The 20,568-nt window shown below is 37.7% G+C and overlaps 1 protein-coding gene across 1 annotated transcript in view; it reads right to left on the bottom strand.

Annotated features, from left to right (window-relative positions):
• Positions 1–20,568, bottom strand: part of ODF2L (outer dense fiber of sperm tails 2 like) — a 294,695-nt gene that overhangs the window by 137,155 nt on the left and 136,972 nt on the right. The window lies entirely within an intron of this gene.

Genomic DNA, 20,568 nt, shown 5'->3' with positions numbered 1-20,568 from the left:
AAAAGAACATATAATTGCATGTGAAAGGTGCCAGATGCCCACCTAGGTCAAACTATTTAAATATAAAAGGCATGGCTTGTTTTTTGTATCAACATTACCAGGAATATGGATTCTCTTCTCTAAATTTGCAAGGATTATGCATTTCAGGAAGAGATTGCATTGCAGAAAGAAACAGCATGATGAAGTCTCCTTAGGCATTGAAATGTATATTATGTGCATGAAATTACGTCAGTGATGCTTAAAGCCACAGTGGTGGGAGTTGAGGTGGGAAAGGTAGGTTCAAGCCAGAGGTGAAGGGGAAGTGATTGAGAAATAAATGTTGTGTATTTTGTGCTAAATGTTCTACTAAGGACTTCTATGCATTATCTTGGGTAATACAATTCAGTTCACTCAACAAATGTTCATCAGTTGCCTATTATATTCCAGGCCCATGCTAGGTCGTGCAAAAAGATGAGTAAGAGTTGGTCTTTTTCCTGTAGGCAATAAAGAATATCTGAGGATTTTTTTTTTAATTGAGAGAGAGATATAATCAGAGCTATGCTTCAGAAGAGGTACTTTGAGGACCACGTGAAGAACTGAATAAAGGTGGGAGAGGTGTGACAGATTAAAGGGGAAGGAGAAGAAAAGGAAAAAAAGGAGCAAAATAAACTTAGCGGTATGACAGTCCCCGTAGGGACTAATCACAAACTGCAGGGCCTCCCAGGACAAGTATTCCTTTAAAAGGTGTTTCAGGTTCTCAATTCATTAGCATAATAAGTTCAAGATGTGGGTAGCTCTCTGATTAAAAATAAACTATTTTCAATAGGAGATTTTTCTACATAAGCCCCAAATATATTTCTATGTCGATTTTCCTATTTCAACACAGAATTTCAGGTACCTTAGAGATATATTCAATAAACACAATAAAAAAATTAAGAACATTTAAAAATGAAGCGAAGTAGTATATAGTAAAAATAAAAGGAAGGTTCAGTACATCCAGTGCCTGATATAATGTTCCGTACAATTGCTATAGCCCAGTCACACATTTCATTTTGAGCTTCCAAGCAGGCAGAACAAAGGAGACATACAGAGTAACAAAATTAACAGAGTCTACAGTGAAAAACACACCAGAGGCTCAGGAGGAGCCATGTGAAGTTTTATCCATGGATCCTTAATAACTTAGGGTACTGTGATATTAAGGGCTGCAGCCTCAGTGGCATCCATACGATAATCACAATAGCAAGTTTAACATAGTGCTGATCGCAACATCCGTCACTGTAATCACACTTCACTGGGACGTTACAATGGAGTGACACGCCAGCATTGTTTAGAAAGATAATTACACAGGGGAAAATCAAGCTCCTGAGTTTGCTCCAAAGATAAAGTTTGGAGTAAAGGATTGCCTGTCCTTCAGAACATTTTCCATGTCAAACTTTCATTATAGCAAGTTTGTTATAATAATTGAAGTCAGAGAGTTCTGAGGCTAGGAAAAACATGGATGTTCTAAAATTCAATATTGCTCATTAAGAACATCCAGGTACTCTGCCAACCAAATGGACAGAAGGTCAAAACAAAGTCTTCTTCTGAAAGTTACAAAACCAAACTGAGGCACATGCCAGACCAGAGGGGCACTCACTTGAGCTATGTGGAAAAATGGACCTGAGGTCTCCAACAGAGAACGTGGCTGCTATGGGTTTCACTTGGAAAATGTCTAAATCACTCACTGAGATTTTAATTTCCCATTTGCGCAAACTCAGTGAAACATACCATGGGATATAGGCAAGAGCTACATAGGGATGTATAATGTTAGAGAAAAGATAAATGTCAGCATGTAAGTAAGACAGAAAGTAGAGAATGGCAAAGAAAAACATTATTATATACTCTGTGATGGAGGGAAGCTTGTTGCAAAATGAATCTGGAGTCATATGTGGTAAAATAAACCATAATTTTGCCTTATGCCATTATTACTCCACAACGACCTTAGTTTTTTTAGTTTTTCCTAAGCCACTTAGGTGAGTGTGTAAACGTGGTGAATATATCTAAGACAGTAGTAACTCAGGACTTTCAAATAAAGGCCTGCATCCTGTGTAGGCTTTTTCATCTAGAACGACAGTTTTATTTGCTTCCTCTGTGAATCTTCTCTCTGCCTTTGTTACTTAACTGAGCCTGAGCCCTTATTGGAAGACTCCCTTTCTTCTAGAACAGATTGCTCCTCCCAATACCCAAGTACCAGGGGTAGGTGAGGAGAAGTATTCTCTCAGCTCCCCTTTGAAACTTCCAAACTAGGCCATTACTCCTATGGTCTCATGTTTGTTTTGTGTGTGTGTGTGTTTTGGAAAGCCTTCATCCTGTATCACTGATCTATGTCATCCCCCATCTGTTCTCTTCACTGTCATCTACCAATCTCACCTAAGATAGGCACCTAGGTAACAATGTTTCCCCCTTGCCTCCTTAAATCACTCTGCCTAGTATCAGAATCTATATGAATGAGTCCATTGATATCTTAGCCTCAAAATTCTTTGATCTTCACCCCATCTCCACTAAACTTTAGCAAATTATTGGACTGAATCATGAAAGTGCCTTTTTATAAGTAAAAAAATGAGAGAATATTGGCAATTCCACATGATTTGACCTAATACTTCTTTTTTTTTTAAAGGATTTTTATTTATTTATTTGAGAGAGAGAGCATTCATGAGGGGGGTGGGGGGGAGGAGCAGAGGGAGAGGGAGAAGCAGGATCCCCACTGACCAGGGAACAGGATGCAGGACTTGATCCCCTAATACTTCTAAGGCTTAATCTGGACCTAATAATGGCATAGAGCAACCTCACCTATGAAATCTTAAAATCCAATAGCCTATTCTGGCCACAACCTCTTAACCTCTGAGTTGTTCACTTCCTAAACCACTAAACTGGCTTTGCAATTTTATGATGACCCCTCATCACTGGATTGCCTCTATTACCCAGCCATTCTCTCTTTTGCTGTACAGCCCCGATACGGTGTGTCACTTCAAGTCCCCCCTTGATAATCCCTTCAATTCCCTCATCGACTTCTACTTATCTTATTACCACACCTGCCCTGAAAGTCCTAGTTTTGCATTAAGCATATTGTCTGTGTGCTAAAGGCATTCTTTTATCCATTCAACAATTTTTTTTTAAAGTATCTACATTGCGTCCCAAGCACTGTGTTAGATGCGAAGGAAACAATGAGTGAACAAGTCAGGTATGGTTTCTGCTCTCAAGGAGTTTATAGCCAGCTGGTAATAAACAAGCAAGCAGGCAAGTAACAATGTACAATATGTAGGTGCCATTTGGGGGGCAGCATCTATTTTAAGAACCCATGATTTGGTAGCCAGTCCACTGTGGTGTCTGCCAAAGGAAGTGATACTTAATGTCATAATGTCCGGCTATAAGTATAAAAACTAAGAGAAGAAAAAGAAGCAAAATGATCCTAATCAAACTTCCATTTCTCCAAATATTACTACATCTTGCCAGTTGGGCAAAATCTGCAAAAAGCCAGATGCAAGCTGGAGTGACTCTGGGATCATATTCTTTTCATTCATTTAATAATCTGGTAAGCAACATCAGCAAAAGAATGAGAAAGAAAATATAAGCACCATGTTTTTAAAATTATACTTTAAAAAACTACCTGCATGTGAACCCAATGAATTCTACACGCTCCCAAATAATTCTACATGGTTTCAGACTTTTGAGGAAATGCCAAAATCTTTCTAAAGAACACGCTGTCTAACCATGTTAGAGTGATTCATTAAAACAAAGAGAAGACAAACCAATGATACAGTGTTCAAGGAAGCTCACAGTAAAATTTCACCAAAATAGTCAAAGATGACAATCCAGGTAAGAACTAAATGATGAGGGCAGGAAATTCACTGAGTTAGAAAACCTAAGCAGTGCATAGTTACTGTAATTGAGAAAAAAAATCTATTTAACCCAGTTCCGGGCACCCAATGTGAAAAGGGAAACATGATCTTCTTAGCCTATTTAATTGTTACTAGAGATAAATCTTTTCCTAAATATCAAAAGTAATCCCAAATCCATTAGAAAACAACAACAACAACAACAACAAAATATATGTGATGAACTGCAGAATGGATAGCACAATACATACTGTAGAGAGCATAGCAAACTCATGCATGATTCCAGCAGGAATAGGACTGTAGCTAATCCTACTCATAGGGCATAGCTGTGAGACCCAGAGCAATACTTCAAGGAACCAGACAACCAGCCTACTTAGAGGAAGGCAGAATACTACCATGACCACCATCACACCACTGACTTGGGGGTGAGGAAGAAGAAGAGAAAGGTGTTACATTATCACCTTCGTCATTTGCTAAGTTACCTGGTATTGATAGCAGCCATTATTTACTGGGATTTTACCAAGTGCTAGGCTCTAAGTGCTTTCCATGATCACATCCAGGCCCTCCCCTAATATTTGAGGGGCCTGGGGCAAAAGTACAAACAGGGGAACCACCTAAAATATGCCTAAATATGCAAACATTATAAATCAGACTAACAAGCTGTTAAAAATGTGCTTATCTCCTATCTTCACAAATATACCTTCATTATGACTTGGAAAGCCAGATTCAAATTTAAAATTCTTGGACTCCTCTATGGGGCGCTTGGGTGGCTCAGTCAGTTAAGTGTTCAACTCTTGATCTCAGCTCAGGTCTTGATCTCAGGATCATGAGTTCAAGCCCCATGTTGGGGTTTGAAAAAATAAAAATAAATAAAATAAAATGCTTGGACCCCTCTCAATGTCATGCTGGAATATGGCAGGTCAGGAACAGATGGGCCATGGAGCACCCTCTTTTCTTCCTACTCTTCCCAACTCCAGTCCTCACCCTGAGGGATATCATGTTCTTGGGTGTGGCCCCTTCAAGCCCAGGTACAATATCAACAGCTGCCCTTTGTCCATTTCTCCAGCCTGGAAATGCACACACCTCTGATATAATCTCTGCCCTAGGGAGAACTGACCCTGGCACCCAAATCGGTTCTGGGCCACATAGACCATGGAAGGAGGATCATTAACTAATCAGGGAATTTCAGGTTTCAGGCATGAGTGGTATGTTCTAGGAGTGGGGAAGAGGGTCATTCACTGGAAGGTTACAATTCCTTAGCCCTCTGGACTCCTTACCCCATAGAAAGAGGATAAGGCCAGTTACATAATTATGAGAACCCAGTGCAAAATGAAAATGCAGGACCCCTTGTTCAAGCAATGTTATTAAAGCTACCAAAATACAAAGCTTTTTCCTTTCTTCCATAGTCTTTCTCAGCTTGTGTTGGTGTTTTAGTTATTTAAAGTTGTTCTAAATAAAGATAAATTACAATTTTAAAGTGCTTATATGACTTTACTATTCATCTTTGTATGTACAATAGGAGTCCTAAATGCAAATATAAGAACACCTAGCTTGTATGTGGAATACATGATCTGTATTTTGTAGCTTGTACATGCATGTATATTTCATTCTTTCCAAAATGTGAAAACAGTGCACAAAACCAACCCAAGTTTCACTGAAGTCCAATGCATTGTGGGTCCAATCCGAATTCTGTGCTTATGGGACATCATGAATGCTTTATGCAAACTGGGTTGCAAGGAATGGCGGATGCACATAGTACATGTATTTCCTCTACTTAAATGCATGACTTCCTTTGCAAAACACAAGCTCAAAGACAAAATTAATAAGAATTTCAAGACAACTACAGCAAAGCATTAAACCAAGCACAAGACCTTTCTGAGTAGAGGGCCATATGTGACTTCACAGATCACACTTGTGAAGCCAGACCTGGGAGAGACATGACCATCAGAGAGCCAGAGCAGGGCCCTCTAAAGGGAAGAAATGTCATATCAAAAGGCTATATAGGGGCACCTGGGTGGCTCAGTTGGTTGGGCATCCAACTCTTGATTTCGGCTCAGGTCATGATCTCAGGGTCATGATACCGAGCTCTGTGTTGGGCTCCGTGCTGAGCATGCTTAAGATTCTCTCCCTTTTCGTCTGCCCCTCCTCCTCCCACCCCACTCACACTCTCTCTCTCTAAAAAGAAAGAAAGAAAAAGAAAAGAAAAGCTATATAGATGGGCAACTAAGGCTTGGAGTTAAGTAAGCTGCCTGCAACAACTGTAAGTGACTTCAGTAGTATTCAAGCACAGTTAGTTGAAATCTGGACACCGACCTCTTTAATCGGTTTACCTTAGTTCCCCATGAAACAGAAGCTTAGTTGTGTGAACTGGATCACACTGTACAAGCCTCATATTTTCAGATGTTCTTTTCCCAATAGCCAAGAACTTCCAGGTTGATTCATTGGCAGACTGGCTCCAGCAACATAGTTGCAATGATACTATAGCTATGCATAAAACATTAGCTTGATGAAGAGAGAGGGGGCAAGTGACTTTCCTTAGTAGTAATAATTAGAATACATAAAATAATAAGAATAACGAGAATACTTATTTAGTAGTAATGATGAGAATAACAAACATTTATTTAGCACTTACTATGTGCCAGATACTGTTCTAAGAGCTTCTGCTCTGTTGTCTCATTGTTCTTTGCAGAAAGTTTATGAGATTGGTAATATTATTATCCACATTTTACAAAAGAGGACACAGAGGCAAAGAGTGGTCCAACAAATTGAGTATGGTCACACAGCTAGTTAGTGACAAAGTCGGCATTTTGAACGCAGGCAGTTCTGCTACTTTGAATCGTCTTTCTTTTTTCATGATCCATCTCTATATTAGTGAGGTCTGTTTGCAGACAGGTGGAACTAAGGCAACTGATCCAGACAAGAAGATCAATAAATATTTCTAGAATAACAGGACAAGGAACTTTAACAGCGTTTTATCTGACACAACTAAAATTTCATGTTAATCAGTTTTTCATGCATTTTATCTTTCAGAAAACAATTTTTAAATATTCCCTTTATAGACCTAATTTTTTAATCATGTAGCCAAGGCCCCATAAGGAAACACATTTTATTTTGAATTCAATGTCCTGTGTACCTTCCTTATCTACACTTACATTATATCCAGGAACCAGGAAATAAGAGGAAAACCCTGCAGACTCACAGAACTATTACAAGAAACTGTTCTCAACATAGCTATTTTTAGAATTGAGCGTCAATCAAATTTGCTAACTTAACGTACAGAGGTCATTGCTTAACTTGTTTCTTTGTTTTGTTTTTCTGTTTTAACACCGGATAGTGTGTGGATCAAATTTGCTAATATAACACAAACTAGTTACTGTCCAGTAGTTTGTACTATTGCTCTGTTTTACTTCAGGACAGGACTGGGTATATGTGGGAAGTCGTGTATCAAATGTGCATATCTAGTAGTGAGCTGGTAGTTCTGAATAATGAACTGTGACTAAGGTAACCAAGAATAACAAACAAAGATTCTAAGCACAAGGATTTATTGTTTCATTCAATTTCCTCAACGGGGAATAAGGGTATGTTCTAGCCCTAAATTTCTGTGTGCTATGAGTAATCCCACTGATTGGTAACAACAACAACAACAAATCCGTACTACTGAATTAAAAATATACATGGAACACTATTTTTTTTCCAAACTAACAAAATATCTTTAAATGTTAATATTTATAAAATGCAATGAGGTATATACTCTTATATACTATCTTGTGAATTATAAGCTACAAATGGGCGCTGTCTTTCTAGAAAGCAATTGGCAACGTCAAAGGCCATAAATATCTTCACCCTTTGACACATCAGTTTATGTCTAGATACCTATCATGAGGAAATAACTAAAACTGCCAACAAAGATGTTCATAGCAGGGTTATCTGAATGATACCCAAATTGGAAAACAATTTCAATGTCTAACAGTAATAGTAAACACTAAGTCAATATTAGTTACCTCATCACCTCCATCATCCTCCATCTTCATCCTCATTCCAAACACCACCAGCATTTTTCACAAAGCTAAAACAAACAATCCTAAAAAATATATGGAACCACAAAAGACCCTGAATAGCCAATGCAATCCTGAAAAAGTAGAGCAAGGCTGGAAGCATCATGATTCCAGACTTCAGGCTGTATTACAGAGCTATAGTCATCAAGACAGTATGGCACTGGTACAAAAACAGACACATAGATCAGTGAAACAGAATAGAAAACTCCAAATAATCTTTTGGTAGAAAGTTTATAGTATGTCCAGTTTTTAAATGTTTACAAAATTGAATGTACAGTATAGCCTTAATAGTTTAACATAAAAGAGTATATATGTATATATAAAATAGTAGGTAATTAAAATTTCCTTCTTTAAACCTTGTAATTTTTTCCAATTTTTTAAATAATAAATATTATTTATAACCAGAACAAAGATTTAACATATAAAAAAAAAACAATCTACATAGTACAAAAGCCAAAACATGTTGAGAAACAAAAAACAGAAGAGTGATCCCAGAAATTCAAAATGGCAACAAAGAATGAGCACTGGGAAGACAGAACAGAGCCAGAAATGAGGAAAATGGAGAATTTACAGCTCTGCAGCTTAAGGACAACATCTCAGCAGTGCCTTCAGGGGTCACTGTTCCATGTTAAAGATACATGGGACACCACACACCTCTACAGAGATCAGCAAACTTCCAAGAACATTGTATTGGTCTCCAGAGGAGACTCCAAAGGTTGATTTAGAGAATGATGATCCCAAGTTTGCAGCTAAACAAATTCTAACATTAATTAGAAGATGCCATAGTGAGGCAAGCCCAAGAAACACTAAGAGAAGAGCCCAAGGAAATGAGTTTTCTCCACTCCTTTGCCCCATCACTGATTACCATATGAACTTATTTGGTATTGCTTACTAATAATAACTGAAAATACATCACTTCCCTCTGTGAAAATATGTGTGTGCCTCAATAAAATCTGTTCCTTTGGATAAAGACCTGTCCTGGTGCCAACTGGAGGGCATTCATAAAGACTCTTGCCACATGCACTCACTCAGGTCCCATTACATTATCTAAGTTATCTTCAATACATCCTACTCAATGTATTCTCTTTTAGAAAGATAGACGTGAAAATAGTTAAAATTAAGTTTTCAAACTATATGAAATAGCCTTCAGTTATCTGGAAATTTCAATGACATTATTTCTGATTACAGACAATCAAAGCTATCATATACCCTACAAATAATCACAAGGAATATCAGATTGGCTGACACTGCCTATACCCCAGCCTAATGCACCTGCCAACCAGGGTATTTTCCATTCCAGACTTAAGGAAATCATCCCCCAGATAGTTTCAGAATCTGATCTGGCTTGAAAAAGTTGCCAGCAAAACTAATTATTCATTGGTTCTTTGATCTGTACTGCATTTTGTACTTTACAAGTTATTAGTCCCTCATTATCTTTAATCTGAAGTCGGGCTGGTTCCAAGTTCTCTCAGGGACTTACTTCCTGAGCAAGAAACGATTCAGTTGTTTTCAGTAAATATTTGGATCAAATGGAGAGCACTCTTGGCTACTCTAGTTTCATTATAAATCAAATGGAGAGTTGCTGTTTTGGAAATCATACATCTATGTGTTCAGAAAAACGAAAGAGAAATGATTCAATATAGGACAAACCATATTCCTTAAAATTACTATACCAGTGGTATAATCCAGGTCAGTGAGATTTCAGGTCACATATATAATTCGGCAAAGCTCAATAGTATCTACTTCTTCAGTCTGTTTATTGCAATATGGTTCCTTTATCTTTCACTTCTTACTCTCTTTGACATGTCCTATAAATCATAGATTCAATGGCACACAAATAATAAAAATAGTATCATTGGGATGCATTCAACAGAATTGGCTGCCCTTCCACAGGTTTGAACAATGTCTCCCTAAAAGGGCATGGAGCATTTGATTGTTGTATGGCCAATTGTACAGGGCAGGAAAACTGGAGAAGGTAGATACAAAATTGCTCATTTGCCACAGTGCAGAAGCCTACTTTGTTATTCAGAAAAACTCTCAGTTTCCCATTTATCTTTGTATATAAATGAATCCCCTCAAAAGTCTACATTTAAAACTAATTAGCCTAATTAGCCCTCCTGCCACCTCCATAAACAGTTATTAAACAAAGTTATCTTAATAGATATGATTCTTGGGGTACCTGGGTGACTTAGTTAAGCATGGGATTCTTGGTTTCTGCTCAGCTCATGATCTCAGTATTGTGAGATCAAGCCCTATGCGGGGCCCCAAGCTAAGGATGGAGCCTTACTTAAAATACTCTCTCTCCCTCTTCCTCTGTCCCTCCCCCCCAACTCATGTACCCTCTCTCTTTCTCTCTCTCTCTCTCTCAAAAAAAAAAAAAGATATAATTCTTAAATCAGGAGACCTAGAATCTTGCTAAATCCTTATCACCATGGGCTAGCTGGTTAGAAAGCATAATGAGTCTTTGAATCAGAATCCTGAAAATGGTTTTGGAGACTTCACATTCTTAATAGATCTCTGCTTGAAAAGCAAAAATATCACCATCTAAAATGATTTAAATCATCAACCAAAAAAGGTCTAATAGAAAAAATCTATCATATTTTGATTAAATTCAGTGACAGTAAGTGACATAAATAACTCTATGTAAAAAGTCAGTGTTCCACTGGAATTGTCCTTAATCATTTGGGAACTTGTAATTGATGCTTATTTTGACTAGTATCCAAGACACAATCTGATTATTTTAAAAATCCTGATATGCAGAGAAGATAAAGAAAATGGTTGATTCCTAGAAATGTTTCCTGCTCCACCCAATCAAAGAACAAATTCTTTGTTCAAAAAGCATTTTTTAGATCTCATCTGGAATGCACTAGAAGATTGGTAAATTCCACAAGCTGTTATTAGCTTGATGTACAAATAAATTCTTCCCTTTTATGCCTCCCAGAAGGAGCTTCTACATCACTAGACACAGCCCTGAGTACTGAGGACCCACAGTCTCACACTGGTTGACATAGGTCACTGTTATACAAGCCCAGAAAGTGTATTGTTACCACCATAGGACCACTCTAGGATTTACCATGGTCAGCGTCCAACTGTTTGATCAGGAACATCTGGGAAAAACACAGTAAGAGTGGGGCCCAAGGAGAAAACAGGTCACTGGTATAGAAATCAGGATTTTTCAGGAGCCAGTAATTAGTCTTTGGGATATAAGATAAGAATAGGTAAGTTTGCTATAAAAATGATGGAACAGTAAAGGAAGCTGAAATGTCTATTTCTTTACATATGTGGTAAACTATCCCAGAGAAAAATAATGAATAATGTTTCCCTGTAAAATTTGCCCCCAAAAAAGAAAAGTCCAAAACTTTTCAAAATATTGTATTTTATGTGCAAATACTTAGGATGATCTTATAGACATCTCCTTGAAACACCTCCAACTATTTAAAACCAGTGCTAATTTTCCCGGCCTCAGAAGAAAGAACAGTTGTTCCTAGTTAATGTGCCCCGTGATTCTCAAATTTGACTAATCACTTAGGGAGCTAGCTAAAATGCACATCATGGTTCAGTGGGTTCAGGGCCCAAGATTCTTCATTTCTAACAACGTTCAGATGATACCAGAGGACCTCAGTTTGAGTGGCAAGGATTGAGACTGCCCCAACCCTTCTCATATCTTTGCTGTCTGACCCTGCCCTCCTTGCTATTGTTGATTCACCCAGCATAAGCACTTGACTCAGAACAAGCTTATCAGAGCTCTTCTCCAGGATTTCTTTGAACCGGAACTAGGGAAGATGATCACTGTCTCTCTGGCAGCAAAGTTATGTATTGCAAGGCTCAAGACTAGTCTCTGTCCATTTTTCCTGCTGAAAGGGGAAAGTCTCTGGGATGATGGGGCCAATAGACCAAGAGATGGGCAAAAACCTGGCTACATTCATATCCCTGGTTTCTCTAGTTCCATTGAACCTGAGCTCTATGGGCAACCTCACCTTTGCAACACTATGTGAAATGTGCCTAATATTCTTTTATATATAAATATATATGACTAACTTACTTGAGTTAGTTTTCTGTCACATGTAACCAAAGAGTATGCCTAAAACATTCATACAATTAATATTTCAGGACATAATTTATCTCAATCTTCTTTTTTGAGTTGAATAAACCATTCATTGTAACCTTTATACACAGAACCTATTTCCTAATTTTTGATTCTTACCTACTGATCTGAGTCTAGTATCATCTAGCATCTGGAACATATTTGCTGACTTGCATTCATTTATTCATTGAACACAATTTATACGGTATAACAGGTACCATGCTGGAGGCTGGGACCACATGGTCTCTGCTCTTCCAGTGGCTTACAGCTTACTCAGAGAGAGAGAGACGAAGTAACTTAATGTGATGTGAAATGATGTGACATAATTATAGGAGCTAAAGGAGAAAGCACCGCACCTAAGTCTTGAAGGACAAATAGAGAAGAAGAAAATGAAAGTCAGAATGTTCCCTTTAGATAAATGTAAATGTGTCTATATGCCCAAAGCAGAAAGAAGAGAGGGCAGGAGGCTGAGAAGTAGGGAGGCAAAGAGGAAGTAACTAAGCTGCAAATCAAGGAAGGTCTTAAATAAAAAGACAAAGATCTTGGGCTTTTTCTTATAGGCAATCAGGGAAAGATAGTAAAATAGGTGCAGCAGGACAAGATCATGTTTTATTTAGAAAGATTGTGCTGTAGAATATATTGAGAGGAATCAGGATAGAGACAGGAGTTCTGTGAGGACAGAGATTGCAATCTGAGCTAGTGAGCTACTATGCAAAATTATAAAGAGGCAAAATAAAATCTTTCAGGATCACCTGATTTTGTCTTTGTCATTACCTGCTGCAAATACTCACCTTTATTATATTTTCTTTTATACACAGATAATTTTGGAATTGTTATAACATTATCATTTAAAATGTGTCTCTGTGGACAGCGTATTACTGTGTCTTTTCAAAATCTAAGCTAAGGGCCCCTGTCTTACTAAAAGTGAATTTAATTAATTCACACTAAGTTTATTTGTTAAAAATTATTTCTGCCATCTTCTTTTATATTTTCTATTTCACGTATTTCCTTTTTATTTCTTCTGTTCCCCTTCTTTCCTAACTTCCATTAGATAGACTGAATTTTACTCCGCTGGTTTGAAATTCAGGTATACATTTAGCTTTCTGGTGGTTATCTCTACTTAATAAGACCCATTCTTATATTTATTATTCATCTATTTATTTCCTATAGTAATATAATTTAAAAGCTTATCAATATCTATAGTCCCCTTATCTCCCTCACTTTCAACAGAAATGCCTTCGCAGGTCTTTATTTCTCTCTAGACTCCAAGACCAACCTGCCTTATGTTGATATTTTCTAGAGTTTAAATTATAAATAGACAGGTTTTTGTTGTTGTTCTTTGCTTATTTAGGCAAGAAATTTTACTAAATTATTTACTAGCATTTAGTTCCTATATCTTATTTTTTTTTAATGTTTTAAGTTTTTATTTCAGTTCTACTTAGTTAACATATAGTGTAATACTGGTTTCAGGAATAGAATTTAGTGATTCATCACTTACATACAACACCCAATGCTCATCACAAGTGCTCTCCTTAATCCCCATCACCCATATTTTACTGATTCATCTTTATTTGTTTCGCTTCCTGCCAGAGAATTTCCTCCAAGAGTGTTTCTAGAGTGTGTATTAGGTAATCTAAGGCCTAGTATTTCTGACATTATTTTTACTTCACTCAAATATGTGTGATAATTTAAAATATTAGGTTTAATTTTTTTCCTTCAGTATTTTGAAAATAGTATTCCATTGTTTCTTGCACTTAGGATTTCTGTTGAGAAGTCTGAGCTAGATGTGTAGTTGGTCATCATCAGAGTACAAAGGATAACTGAAGCCATGTGTGTGAGTGAGATCACCCACTGGAACACAGAGACGGAGAAGAGAAGAGAGCCAAGAACAAACACTTGAAAAAAGCCAACACTTAAGAGGAAAGAGGAGATAACGAAAGAGGCATTGTGAACTAGACTGAGAAGGAACAGCCAGAGATTTGCCAGTATAATCAGGAATGCATTATGTAGACCAAGAAAGGAGGCAGTTTCAAAAAAGACAAATGGTCAACAATATCAAATATTACAGAGAGGTGGAGTAAGATTAAATACTCCAAATTGCTCACTGTATAAAATAATATATCCAAATTACAGAGTTTTCTTTTTTTTAAGATGAGAAAGGTTTGTATCACTTTCAAATGCTGTTGAAAGGGAGCAGAGATCAGTACAAAGCCAATAGAGAGAGAGAAAGTGGAAAGAGAGGGGGAAATGATGCTTTGTTGAGGTCCTGGAGGAGACTAGAGGACAAAGAGCTCAGGTACATGGAGATTAAAAGGTGATTATTGGTGTTTTCTGGGGCATGAGGAAAGGGAAAGTCCAGATAAAGGTATATTTGTAGATGTAAAGGCAAGCACTGGAGGGGGCTTCATGCTAGTAGCTTCTATTTTCTTTGTGAAATCAGAGTTAAGGACTTTTGCTGAGAGCTAAGGAATTAAGTGACTTAAGGCCAATATTTTGGATATCCTTTTAGACTAGAACAAAGAACAAAACATCTTCTAGAGCAAACAATAGATTCTTAAACACGCAGTCAAAGCATTACATTTCTTTTTCACAACTCTTTTTTTTTATTTAATTTTTTAAAAGTTTTTATTTTAATTCCAGTTAACATACAGTGTTATATTAGTTTCAGGTGTACCATACAGTGATTCAACACTTCCATACATCACCTGGTGTTTATCACAAGTGTATTCCTTAATGCCCATTACCTGTTTAACCCATCCCCCCACCCATCTCCCCTCTGGTAGCCATCAGTTTGTTCTCTATAGTTAAGTGTCTGTTTCTTGGTTTGTCTCTTCTTTTTCACAACTCTTGAAGAGAATTGAAGCAACATTTCTTCTTATAGGTCCATTTTGATTTGTGTTTCTGGTGAGAGAAGCTTTAAAGTGTAAAACTTACTTCCTGTTCTTGGCTGTTTCTTGTCATATGGACAAAGTCACACTTCATAGAAGAGAATGGAAGGGACTCTGAGAGAAGTAGCAACAAAGAAAGGAGAGATAATTTTTAAGTCCCTGGTTTTTGCAGTTCTTAAAAACTAGCTGCATCTTGACATTCCCATAATTCCATGTTCAATCCTTTTTTGGATTCTCTGAGTCCCACAGTTGTCAATGTGTTGCCTAACACGGCACAGGGACTTTGCAGTTGTAACTAAATTAAGGATCTTAAAATGGGGAGATTATCCTGGATTTCCAGCTGGGCCCAATGTAATCACAGGAGTCCTTATGAAGGAAATATGGCAGTGGGAGAAGCAGAGAAGATGTGATGATGGAAACAGAGATACACAGAGAAAGAAACTTAAAGATGCCATACTTTGGGCCTTAAAGATGGAGGAAGAGGCCATGCATGAGCCAAGGAATGCAGGTAATCTCTAGAAGCTGGAAAAAGCAATGAAACAGATTTCCCCCTAGTGCCTCCAGAAGAAACTTGCTCTACTGACAGCTTAGCCCAATGAAACCCATTTGGGATTTTGGACCTCCAGAATCATAAGATAATGAATTTGTGTGGGTTTAAGTCACTACATTTGTGGGTAATTTGTTACAGCAGAAAGAGGAAACTAATACAGTGGGACAGGAGCGATTTGATTTTAAAAGATATGTCTCCATTCTCATTATATTTAATCCTAATATTCAGACTTTCCAACCTGGGCCAAGATGCTACACATACCCGTTGGCAAGAACTTCACATATCCAACTTTGAACACAGAGCCTGGTTTATCAAAGGACATTAACAAATAGATTAACTGGGTAAGTAAATGTGTGCTATATTCTAGTCAAATTACTTCCAGATCTCTGTTTCTAAGAATACTCCTCGCCACGTACCAACTCACACACACACACACACACACAACAAATAAATGAGAGTGTGTGTGTGTGTGTGTGTGTGTGTGTGTGTGTGATCATTACAGGTCTTTTTTATCTAGATGAGCCTTTGATGCCTCAATTTGTCCAAAACTGAATTACTGACTTTGCCTCTGCCTCCCACTCTCTAATCTACTTTCTTTTTTATTTTCTTCCTTAAGTGAGTGGAAGTCAGGAGTCCCAACTCTTCACCCAGACAGCCAAGCCAGAAAACTGGGAATCATCTGGTTTTCTCTCTCTTCACTCTAAGCCATAAAATTATAGAGAATGTATCTTGTAATTACTTCTCAAATCGATATCCCTCCTCTCTCTCCCTGCTGACACCACCTTAGTTTGGGCATTACACTCTCTTATCTGGGTCAGAGCAAAACCTCATCATGAGCTGCCCTGTATGCAGCACCAGCAGCAGGACACCCCAGGCCCTGCCTGGCCCATCCTCTACCTGCTCCTAGAGTTCTACCTATCAGTACACTCTAAACAGGTCATAGCTTTTCTTAAAAGCTTTTCGAGGTTCTTCATGGACTCCATAGTTAACCCCATGAAGTCTAATCCTTGTTGCATGGCATTTCAGGTCTCTCACATTGTGCCATGGTCACTACTTCAATCCTGACACCTAGCACATTGTCAGGCATCTAGTAATGACTAAATAATTCTTTAAATATAAACTCTGTTTCCCCAGCCTCTTCTAAGGCCATTCCCCACTTTATCCTTTACGATATGACAATACCAAACTTATCATTGTTCCCCGGTCAGTCAATGCTATTTCAGCCACATTACTGCAGTTCTGTTCCCTCTGTCAGGAAGGCCTACTCCCCATTGTTACAAGGAAAACATAGTCAACTGTCAAAATGTTGTTTTAATATTGCTTCTTCTTGATGTTTTCTCAAGCCACCCACCCCACAGGCCTCCAACTCTCCTCTCTGTATTTGTTCTGAGCCTCACTTTTCTCATCATAAAATGAAAACATTTCTTCAGCACTTATTATGAGCCAGGTAATCTCCTAGGCACTGGAGATTTGGCAGTGAAGAAAAAAAGAAAATCTTTGTCTTACATTCCACTGCTACTACCATCCTATCCATGATGCTGATGCTGGCTAGAGTTAAAAAGAATTCATGTTCCAGGCACTATTCTAAGCACTTTACAATATAAACTCATTTAATCCTCACAATAACCCCATAAGGTAGAAAGTGCTATTACTCCCATTTTACAGATGAGGATACTGAGGCACAATTTTAGCAACTTGTTTAAGATCTCCAACTGGTAAAAGTGACTAACCCAGCATTCAAATTCAGGCAGTTTTATTCTAGAACTGCACTCTCAACCACAATGTCAAATATATTTCTGCAACATATTGCACTGCGCTAAATTGTAATCCTTGATCTCCATGTCTGTCTACCATGCTAATCTGTGACTTCATTAAAGCCAAGGGCTATATTTAATTTGCTATGATATTCCTAAGGCCTCCCACAGTGCCTGGTTTATAGTCAGTAGGGACTCAGCTAATGTTTGTTGAACTATTGGCAACCCCGGTTGCAGTCAAATTGCCGAATAAAGAAAAGAACACTGTGATGAGTGCTAAACTTATGAGCTTAAATATGTGAGATAAAAGAAAAATGTTAAATCTTCATCCTCTTAAGTTCCTAATTTTTTATTGTGCTAAAATATGCAAAACATAAAAATTTATGATTTTAACTACTTTTAGGTATACTGTACTGCCACATTAAGTACATTCATATTGTTGTGCAACTATCACTACTATCCACATCCAGTACTTTTTCATCTTCCAAAACTAAAACTCCATAACCATTAAATAACAATTCCCCATTCCTCTCTCCTCCTAGCCCCTAGAACCACCATTCTATTTCCTGTCTCTATGAATTTGACTACTCTAGGTACCTCATATAAGTGGGCTCATATGGTATTTGTCCTTTGATGACTGCCTTATTTCATTTGGCATAATTTCTTCAAAGTTCATCCATGTTGTAGCATTAAAATTGAATAATATTATTCTGTTGCATGCATACTCTACATTTTGTTTATCCGTTCAGTCATTGATGGACACTTGGGTTGCTTCTACTTTCGGCTATTGTGAATAATGCTGCTGTGAATATGAGTGTACCTATATCTGTTCAAGTCCCTACTTTTAATTTTTGGGGTGTTTACCCAGTAATAGAACTACTGGATCACATGATAATTCTATGCTTAATTTTTGAGGAGTCACGATAGTGTTTTCCATAGCAGCTGCATTATTTTACAGTTCTACCAGCAATGCACAAGGAAGGGTTCCAATTTCTCCATCCTATCAATAGTTATTTTCTGTGTGTGTGTGTGTGTGTGTGTGTGTGTGTGTGTGTGTCTGTGTGTGCCTCTGTGTGTTTGTATTCGGATAATAGCTATACCAATAGGTATGAAGTAATATCTCATGGTGAAGTTCCTTGGGTTTTTGGACTAATGTTTATTTTCCTGGTCACTCTAAGTCCCCTCTAAATCTCATACTACTCTTGAGTCCTAAACTGAAAGAAAACTTCCTTGAAATCATATGAATGAGGGACATTTCCCAAGGATAATATTCTCTTCATTTATTCATAGTGATATGGAGGTGCTGAAATACCTGGTATTTTGTGGTCAATACATAGCTTTTTCCTACTGTGTCAGTCCTAAATTAGCCTCTGTCTTCTCTTTAATGATATAGTTCATTTTGATCCTATTCTGTTTTTGTTCACTCAGCTCTCTGGGCAACTATATCCAAGAGTCACTGGCATGTTAATGAAGAAACCTATTACTTATCAACCAGATTTTTTAGAATCTAGGAGCAAATTTTAAAACATTTTGTATTATACTGTTGTCATTATAGCTTTATGAAGCTATAGATATATTTGCTTTAATCACTGTCCCAAGAAAATTTACTTTTTAAAAGAAAGGAAACAGATTTTATTATTTCATGTGTGAAAGGCACTTTGCCTAAAAGAAAATTAAAATCGATCTTTTTTTTTTGACAACTTTCCTAATAAAATATCTCAAAGTATATAGCCAATAGGTTAAATTTTTGAACTCTATCTAGAGGAAAAACCCAATGCACAAAACAATATATTTCACTAAATAAGGAGCGCAGTAACTTTGACCTTGATTACTTTGAAGCACATATATGCAGAAAGAAGATAAACAAACTGCTCAACCAATAATTAATTGGATAAATGGTTCAATGAAAGAGGACTACTCCTTCTCTCCTAACCATCCCTACCTTAGGTGGCAAGAATCAACCAAAAAGAAGAGAAGCATCTAAGCAGGTTTGACAAGAATATTTAGAAAGTCACACAAAAGCATCAATGGTACAAGCTGACTCTGTACCAAGAACAAGGCCCTGCCTACCAAAGAAATGCAAAGTGTAAATGTCTAGAAAAGAAACTAGGCTAAGCATGAAGGATTATGTGAATGCCAGGACTGCCAGCATAAACCTAATAACCTTATCATAGAGATGATTAATAAAAATGCATTTGCATCAAAGTCAGACCCACAAAGTAAAAATGTGCCAACTACGGTCAATATGATGAACACCAGTTCTCAAAATTTAATGTGCATATTTATCACCTGGAAATCTTGTTAAAATGCAGATTCTGAGTCAGTAGGTCTGGGATAGTGCCTGTGATTCTCCATTTCTAACGAGTTCCTAGGTGATGCTAATATAGGTGGTCCATAGCCCACAGTTTTAGTAGCATAATGTACACAATCAGTAGGCCTGAAAAATCAGGTGGAAATTGAACTCTCTAGGGCTTTTGGTAAAGCATCTGCTTTTCTGATAGGAGAGCAGACATTGTTGAGGCCACCATATTCCTCTGTTTACAGCACAGACACAGGACATGTCTCTGCAGCAGCCACTTGCAATCGTGAGTAAAAAGCCACCAATCCAAGTTTGGTAGAGAAGAAATGTAGAAATTGCCCATCTTTGAGGTCATCATTAAGCCACTGCACCAGCCTTGGACTGCCTTCTATGGAAAATAAATCCAAACTATATTTGGTTAAGCAACTTTACAGGTTAAGGGCAGGCTGCCCCAAAATAGACCACCTTGGCATGAACATTATTTGAACTTAAAAGTCATCAAATCCCTGCAGATGCAGGAAAAGCTCTCCACCTCCCCCTCGACTGCCTAAATTTACATTGGAGAGGAGAGCCTCTCCGAGGAAGAGAGCTGTTAACAGAGACTCCCCTGTACCTAAGAATCTTACCTGCACAGAAGGGGGAATGAACCATGAGACACTATGGGCTCTGGGAAACAAAGTGAGGGCTTTGGGGTGGGGGTGGGGGGATGGGATAGGCTGGTGATGGGTATTAAGGAGGGCACATATTGCATGGTGCACTGGGTGTTGTACGCAAGTAATGAATCATGGAACTTTACATTGGGAACTGGGGATGTACTGTATGATGACTAACATAATATAATAAAAAATATTACTATTAAAAAAAAAGAATCTTATCTGCATATAGGGAGACCTCTGCTTTTCAAACCATCTCCTTTCACCTTCCTGCTACTGGCCTTCCTCCCCTTTGTATTCTCAGCTCCTCAGCTATACCCCTCTCCTAAGCTCGTATAAGTTTCATGTTGCCTTATTTCTTTGGAATTTCATGTCTGTGGATTCCCTCTATGTACAGCCATTAAATTTGTTTTTCTCCTGTGTTATATCAA

Source organism: Ursus arctos, unplaced genomic scaffold, assembly GCF_023065955.2.
Source record: "Ursus arctos isolate Adak ecotype North America unplaced genomic scaffold, UrsArc2.0 scaffold_12, whole genome shotgun sequence".
In the NCBI taxonomy this organism is placed as follows: Eukaryota; Metazoa; Chordata; class Mammalia; order Carnivora; family Ursidae; genus Ursus; species Ursus arctos.
The sequence above is the reverse complement of the archived record's forward strand: the minus strand, read 5'-3'. Positions and strand labels throughout refer to the sequence as shown.